Raw genomic sequence first — 7,500 nt, 5'->3', positions numbered from 1 at the left:
CGGGACTTGGACGTATAAAGGCCGATGAAAAAAATGGAAATGGAAATGAAAATTTCTCGATTTCCGACGACGGTGTTTGGCAACGACTCTCTCGCCCGGCCACTGGTCGGCGCGAGAGAGGAGTGAGCGAGACCCGTCGATTCGAAAAGAGAAGCCGTCACACCGTCGAGGCGTGGCGGCTCTCAAGTGGGTTGGTCGGGCGTGTCGTGATGACTCGCGACCGTAAAAAATTCCCACTCAAATTCTCCCATTTCCGACGACGGTGTTTGGCAACGACTCTCTCGCCCGGCCTCTGGTCGGCGCGAGAGAGGAGTGAGCGAGACCCGTCGATTCGAAAAAAAGCCGTCACACCGTCGAGGCGTGGCGGCTCTCAAATGGGTTGGTCGGGCGTGTCGTGATGACTTGCGACCGTAAAAAATTCCCACTCGTCGAAAATTTTCTAAGTCCCAACTTTGAAATCGACGGTTCCTGAAAGTCGGCTGGCGGTTGGATGGGGCAATGTCCCCGTCCAATCGCTAAAAATGAGCCGGAAAACGGAGACATTATGCGGCGGAACATTAGTGGTTTTCCTTAGTATAGAAGAGGTCTCGATTCCTAAACTCGGAAAAATTTTCAGAGTCCCAAAAATTTTCGAAGTGTCGAATAGTTTGGTTTCTCGAATTGAAAATTTTTTTCAAATTTGCGACATTACGACAAGCAGCGATTGTAAAGCCCGGTCCAAATTTTTCAAACGAGTCTTACTTCTTGTTAGTCCGCCTGGCCGATACCAAAGAATGGCCGACCGTCGACTATCGGGCGAATAGACGGGTGAAAGAAATAAAGTCGAAGCCGGTGGTTGGATAGATATCGAAGGGAAGGCGAAAGAGGCGAAAAGGAAAGCGCAAAATTTCTTTAGTAGCTTCGACGCAAAAACTTTGGTATCGACGGGGAGCTTTGGGAAATGAAACGAAGACGCAGAATGGGAAGTTGTCCGGTTCGGCGTTAGTTGTAGTTTCATTTCCACCGTAGCTGAGCTCCTTTCCGCCCGCCACTTCACATGATTTTAGTTTCGATTCCGTTCGATCGCGCTTGCACTGTCTTTGTTTTTTTTTCACTGCTTGGATCGCGGCTTTGCTCTAACCAGTTTAGCCCCATGCGATCAAAAAGTCTTAAAAAAAAAAACCGTTGAACGGAGACGAACTCGATGAGCTGTCGGTGTGTGAAATATCATTCCTTCGGTAAAACCGTTTTCGAAATTTCCGATGGTCGGTATATGTAAAAATATATCCGAACCGCGATGTGGACGGGAATTCAAACGCCCGCTTCACCGATTGGTGCGACAGCTGAGAAGCTCGTCACTCGATCCAACGACTCTTGGTCGAAAAGTTCAGAAGAGGTGCGCGCGTCAAACATTTTTTTGGTTTCGGACGTTTCGTTTCTTCGGCACGTGTGGTTTGTCTGTGGCCGTCTGTGAGAGAAATCGGACGCTTGTTCTTTGTTATTTTACCGTAACGAGACAAGACGGGAAAGATTCTTTCTTCCAAACTTACGGCATCATAACCATCAGCGTTTACCGTCAGCGACGATACGGAAGAGAAAAGAAAATGGTGCGCGTCTTTTCACTTTTTGACACCGTATCAAAAAAAATTACCGTTCAGGCGGAAATGTGTGTGTGTGTGTGAGCCGAGAGATAAAAATAAAAAAGCCACCAAACAGAACGCTTTTAAATTATTTCGTGCGGCGTGCGCATATTTCACATTTTGCCGTTTGACGGAAGCTCGTAGTGTGGAACACAGAAGTGGAGATGGACGGAGTTGAAGGGGGGCGAAGACGGCCCGGTCGGACAAAGTCAAGAGATTGAAATATACGAGAGAATTGGGTGGAAGTGATGGCAAATCTAAAAAATTCAAAAATCGGATGAGATGCGAGGACCGCAAAATGTGGCGTCGACTCTGACTCTCTTTTACTACGAACTTCCCTTCGACGGAAGATATCGAGAGCTGAGCTGAGCGCCCGCTGAGTATGGCCGGCGTAATTACAAACGAGTTACGGTTGGAGCTATATCGATTGTACGTATCCCGAACGTTCATCGAACAAGCCAGATCAACTCGGCGCCCGGTAAGATGTACGCTCAGTTATGGCCATGACACACGAAGGGAGAATTCAAACGGCTGTGAGTGTACGGCCCGCCCGGAGTTGTGTGTAGGCAGTGACCTCTCAAGAAAAAACGTAAAAAATTTTTTTTTGACAGTCACCGGTCTGCGACAAGTAATCAGTACGAAACTTGGGTGCAATGCAAAAAACATTTTGAGAATCCTTGCTTGACAACAACGAATCTAACACGATAAAAAAAACGATCCCCATCGGTGTACCGCTTGCTTTTCTCGCGCTTCGGCGCAGAATCGCTTATTCAGCTGCCCTTGGAATATGTTCGTTTCGTGCATACTTGATCTCGGTCATTCTTCGGTGAACTCTTAAAGAATTGCGCACTTTTATAGGGGTAGTCTTGTTGCTTGTCTCGACTTGAAATGATTTGTTTTTTCCGCCCATGACTTTCTATACGATGCCTCTATGCTGGCCTCTGACCGCGGTTGTTCCGAGTTTTCTCTTTCTCTTCGAAAGTCTTTGCGGAAAATTCTGCCTCGTGTGACCGTTGAGCGGTGAGGTGTGTGTGTGTGTGTGTGTGTCGTGCGGGGTGATGCGAGAGTGTGCCTCGGCGGTGGAAAAATAAAAATAAAACTCTGAGCCCACAAAAATTTAAAAGATGTATGCTTGTCAGCTTAGTAAAGCAGGCTTGACTTATGAGCATACAGCACGCCACATATGACCGTCGAAAACCGTAATACGGGAAAAAAGTTGATGAATATATCAAGACCGGTCGAATGAATCCGATTCACTTTGGGCTCATAGACCGTTGAATGGTCTTTGACTTTGGAAATTGAAATGAAAAAAATCCAACAAACGGATCGGATCGGTGTTTCTCTTCACTGGGACTCGCTGTGACACGCCAGGCGTTGCGATCAAAAATTTTAGTTTCCGAAGAAAAAGAAAAAAAAAAACGTGTTGATTTGGTGTGTGTTTGGTGATGCGTGGGCGAAATAAAAACCCGCAACTCGCCGGATGCATATCAAACAAACATACACGAAATACCTGGTTGATCCTGCCAGTAGCATATGCTTGTCTCAAAGATTAAGCCATGCATGTCTAAGTACAAGCCGCTAGACGGCGAAACCGCGAATGGCTCAATAAATCAGTTATGGTTCCTTAGATCCACTCCATCCTACTTGGATAACTGTGGTAATTCTAGAGCTAATACATGCACTCGAGCCTCGACTGCGGGCTTTCGGGCTCGCAGAAGAGGTGCTTTTATTAGATCAAAACCAGTCGGGGCCGGGCTTTCGGGCTCGCGCACCGTACCAATTTTGGTGACTCTGGATAACTTCACGCCGATCGCACGGCCTTCGCGCCGGCGACGTATCTTTCAAATGTCTGCCTTATCAACTGTCGATGGTAGGTTACGCGCCTACCATGGTTGCAACGGGTAACGGGGAATCGGGGTTCGATTCCGGAGAGGGAGCCTGAGAAACGGCTACCACATCCAAGGAAGGCAGCAGGCGCGCAAATTACCCACTCCCGGCACGGGGAGGTAGTGACGAAAAATAACGATACGGGACTCTTCCGAGGCCCCGTGATTGGAATGAGTACACTTTAAATCCTTTAACGAGGAACCATTGGAGGGCAAGTCTGGTGCCAGCAGCCGCGGTAACTCCAGCTCCAATAGCGTATATTAAAGTTGTTGCGGTTAAAAAGCTCGTAGTCGGATGTCTGTCTTCGGCCGGGCGGCGCCGCTCTGAATCAAGGGTGTTGCGTTTCACGCTCTGGGAGCCCGGGTGTCAAAGCCCGACTCTCTTCACGGTCGGACAACATCGCCGGAGTGGTGGTCGGTGCGTCGTTGTTGTATCTGCGGCCAGAGTTGGAAAGTTCTTTCGGGTTCTTTTTTAATTTTGGTCGTAGTTGACTCGATTCGCTCCACCCAGTCAATCGTTCGGGGTGCCCTTCACCGGGTGTCTCGGGCGGCCGGCAACGTTTACTTTGAACAAATTAGAGTGCTCAAAGCAGGTGTATCCCAACGCCTGAATATCGCAGCATGGAATGATGGAATAGGACCTCGGTCCGATTTTGCTGGTCTTTTACTTTTGGACCCGAGGTAATGGTCAATAGAGACGGACGGGGGCATTCGTACTGCGGCGACAGAGGTGAAATTCTTGGACCGCCGCAAGACGAACAACAGCGAAGGCATTTGCCAAGAATGTTTTCCTTGATCAAGAACGAAAGTTAGAGGTTCGAAGGCGATCAGATACCGCCCTAGTTCTAACCATAAACGATGCCAACCAGCAATCCGTCGGAGTTACTCCAATGACTCGACGGGCAGCTTCCGGGAAACCAAAGTCTTTGGGTTCCGGGGGAAGTATGGTTGCAAAGCTGAAACTTAAAGGAATTGACGGAAGGGCACCACCAGGAGTGGAGCCTGCGGCTTAATTTGACTCAACACGGGAAACCTCACCAGGCCCGGACACTGGAAGGATTGACAGATTGAGAGCTCTTTCTTGATTCGGTGGGTGGTGGTGCATGGCCGTTCTTAGTTGGTGGAGCGATTTGTCTGGTTAATTCCGATAACGAACGAGACTCTAGCCTGCTAAATAGGTGACGGGTTTTATCAATTGAAACCGAAGGGAGTACGGAGGCGTCGGGATCAGGTGGCGGCGATTCGGGTCTCGGTGGGACTGGTTCCTTTAGTGAGGCAATCTCTCGGCTTGGTTTCGTTGTGCTTTGTTCGTCGGGTGTACGGCCTTCACGGGTTGGTTGCCTGGCGGATGAGGTATGGCGGGGCTTTGTCGGGAATGTCTCGCGGGGGCTGGCTCTATTGTTATTCGGTCGTCGTCATCCCCGGCGATACCTTCTGCTCTCGCGTCCGTCACGCAGTCTTCTTAGAGGGACAAGCGGCGTCCAGCCGCGTGACAGTGAGCAATAACAGGTCTGTGATGCCCTTAGATGTCCTGGGCCGCACGCGCGCTACACTGAAGGAATCAGCGTGTTTCACTCTCCCTGTCCGAAAGGACCGGGTAACCGCTGAACCTCCTTCGTGGTTGGGATTGGGGACTGCAATGATCCCCATGAACCAGGAATCCCTAGTAGGCGCGGGTCACTAGCCCGCGTCGATTACGTCCCTGCCCTTTGTACACACCGCCCGTCGCTACTACCGATTGAATGATTTAGTGAGGCCTTCGGACGGGCTTGTCGGGGTGCCGTCGAGTGGGGAGCAATCTCTGCCCGTGCGGTGCCTACCAACGGCGAGACTGAAAGATGGTCGAACTTGATCCTTTAGAGGAAGTAAAAGTCGTAACAAGGTTTCCGTAGGTGAACCTGCGGAAGGATCATAAACGAACAAGACAAATGTTTTGCGCATATGGCTTTGGTTGAGCACGAAACAACTAAAAGTTGCAAAACAAAAAAAACCCCATCAAAAGTCTTTCGGCGTAAGACATCGTATGAACTATGTGTGGGTTGACGGAAGAAAATCATTTATTTTGAACGGGTATCAGGCGCTCTGATGCGCGGTGGTTTAAAGCGGATTCGCCTTTTCAAATTGATTTTTCTTTCCTCTCGGCTCAAAAAAAACACAAAGTCTTTCGATTTTGTCTATGGCCGTGAGCAAATTCTTTCTGCTTCGATGGTGAATGTCTCTATAGATTCATTCGACCTTTAGCGGCGCTCACAGTGTTGACGTTAGTAGAGTGAAGAATACGATAGCCCGCCTGGGCCGCGAGTACCGAAGGAACAATAAAGGAGATTTTATAAAGTCTTATATTATTAGTCCCTAAATCAAACACTTTGAAAAAAAAAACTCGATGGATGGAGAGCCAGAAAAAAAACATCAAGATTTTGAACGGGTATCAGGCGCTCTGATGCGCGGTGGTTTAAAGCGGATACGCCCAATCGAAATTGTTTTTTTTTCTCTTCGTCTTCGGGATTTTGATTCTCGGTGGGGGACGAAAGTGTGAGACTTTTGGTACGCTCTGGACGTTCTTTTGGCCGTAGATACTCGTGGTTGCGTGCGTGTGCGTCGCATAGACTAACACTCCAAAGCCCGACACTATGCCGTTGAAAACCGAATGTTTTTTAAGCTTGCCCTTCGCCCTCTCGATGAAGTAGGAAGAATTCAAAATCACAATAACACACTAAACCCAAATTCTAGTACGAGTGTTTATCGGAACATTTTCTTTCTGGCTTTCTTTCTCCGCCCTCGCATTCATTTGCTTGGGCGGGTTGGAGAAAAAGAGAGAAGAAAACGAATATGTCGTTTTATATACGACCCTGAACGGTGGATCACTAGGCTCGTGGATCGATGAAGAGCGCAGCAAAGTGCGCTAATCCATGCGAACTGCAGAACACATGGAGCATCGAAATCTTGAACGTAAATGGCGGCCCAGCTTCTCGCTCGGGCCACATCTGACTGAGGGTCGGTCGAATGATGAACGAACAGAGATTTTTTCAGTCTTGGTTTTGCATGTTGGGTCGCGGCGAGATTTATTTTTCACCCGGCCTGACCGCATAAAAGCTCCCGAATCTCTAACGTCTGGGTGCCGCGCGACTTAAGTGTCCGCGATGCCTCAAATACAAAAAAGGGGGAAAAATAAAAGAAGGTTCGCCCTGTTTTGTTTTTTTCCTCTCTATTCAAAAGAAACCTTTTTCGATGGCAAAACAGATGGGAAATTTTTGAGCCAACTCAAAAAAAATTTAGAAATAAACACATCTTCTCGAACAAGGTGTCGGCTGCGTGTGCGCGATATACCGCTTCAACGCGAGTTTAGTTGTGTGTGTGCGCCGGGCGTGTCGAAGTGTCGACCACCGCGAATTATCACTCACTCTAACCGCTCGTTATGCAAGCTTGGTTCGCGCACGACGCGTTGTTTCAATACAAAAAGCCGCAGGACGCCCTGTCACTTTTCGTAAATTAATTTTTGCGAATAACGAGAGACTCGCTTTATTTCGAAAAAAAATTTGAACCGGCAATTATTCAATCTTTCCCGGCTTTAAAACGCCAAAGTCTGCCGAGCTAGATAAAGTGTTGTCTCCTTTTGAAAACAAACAATTCATTCTGACCTCAGTTTAGATGAGACTACCCGCTGAACTTAAGCATATCAGTAAGCGGAGGAAAAGAAACTAACAAGGATTCCCTTAGTAGCGGCGAGCGAACAGGGATGAGCCCAGCACCGAACCTCGCGCCCGGTTGAGCGGGTGCCGAGGAATGTGGTGTTCGGGAGGATCGTGCGCGTCTGTCCGGTATCTATCGTCCAAGTCTCCATGAACGGGGCGAGCAACCCACAGAGGGTGTCAGGCCCGTAGATAAGACGAGCCGAGACCGTGCATCGGATCCCTTCCCAAGAGTCGGGTTGCTTGAGCGTGCAGCCCTAAGCGGGAGGTAAACTCCTTCTAAGGCTAAATATCGCCACGAGACCG

General features: G+C 48.8%; 3 non-coding genes across 3 annotated transcripts in view; all 3 read left to right on the top strand.

The window, feature by feature from the left end:
* Positions 1–3,126: 3,126 nt before the first annotated feature.
* On the top strand, positions 3,127–5,420 carry LOC124338743. The gene has a single exon (XR_006917984.1). It is a non-coding gene; the product is annotated as a small subunit ribosomal RNA (ribosomal RNA).
* Positions 5,421–6,350: 930 nt separating this feature from the next.
* LOC124338705 lies at positions 6,351–6,503 on the top strand. The gene has a single exon (XR_006917947.1). It is a non-coding gene; the product is annotated as a 5.8S ribosomal RNA (ribosomal RNA).
* A 636-nt stretch (positions 6,504–7,139) lies between these two features.
* Positions 7,140–7,500, top strand: part of LOC124338691 — a 4,575-nt gene continuing 4,214 nt past the window's right edge. The window contains exon 1 of the ribosomal RNA XR_006917937.1: positions 7,140–7,500. This exon is cut by the window's right edge and continues 4,214 nt beyond it. This is a non-coding gene — a ribosomal RNA (large subunit ribosomal RNA).

This window comes from Daphnia pulicaria, chromosome 4 (assembly GCF_021234035.1).
Source record: "Daphnia pulicaria isolate SC F1-1A chromosome 4, SC_F0-13Bv2, whole genome shotgun sequence".
Taxonomy (NCBI): domain Eukaryota; kingdom Metazoa; phylum Arthropoda; class Branchiopoda; order Diplostraca; family Daphniidae; genus Daphnia; species Daphnia pulicaria.
The sequence above is the reverse complement of the archived record's forward strand: the minus strand, read 5'-3'. Positions and strand labels throughout refer to the sequence as shown.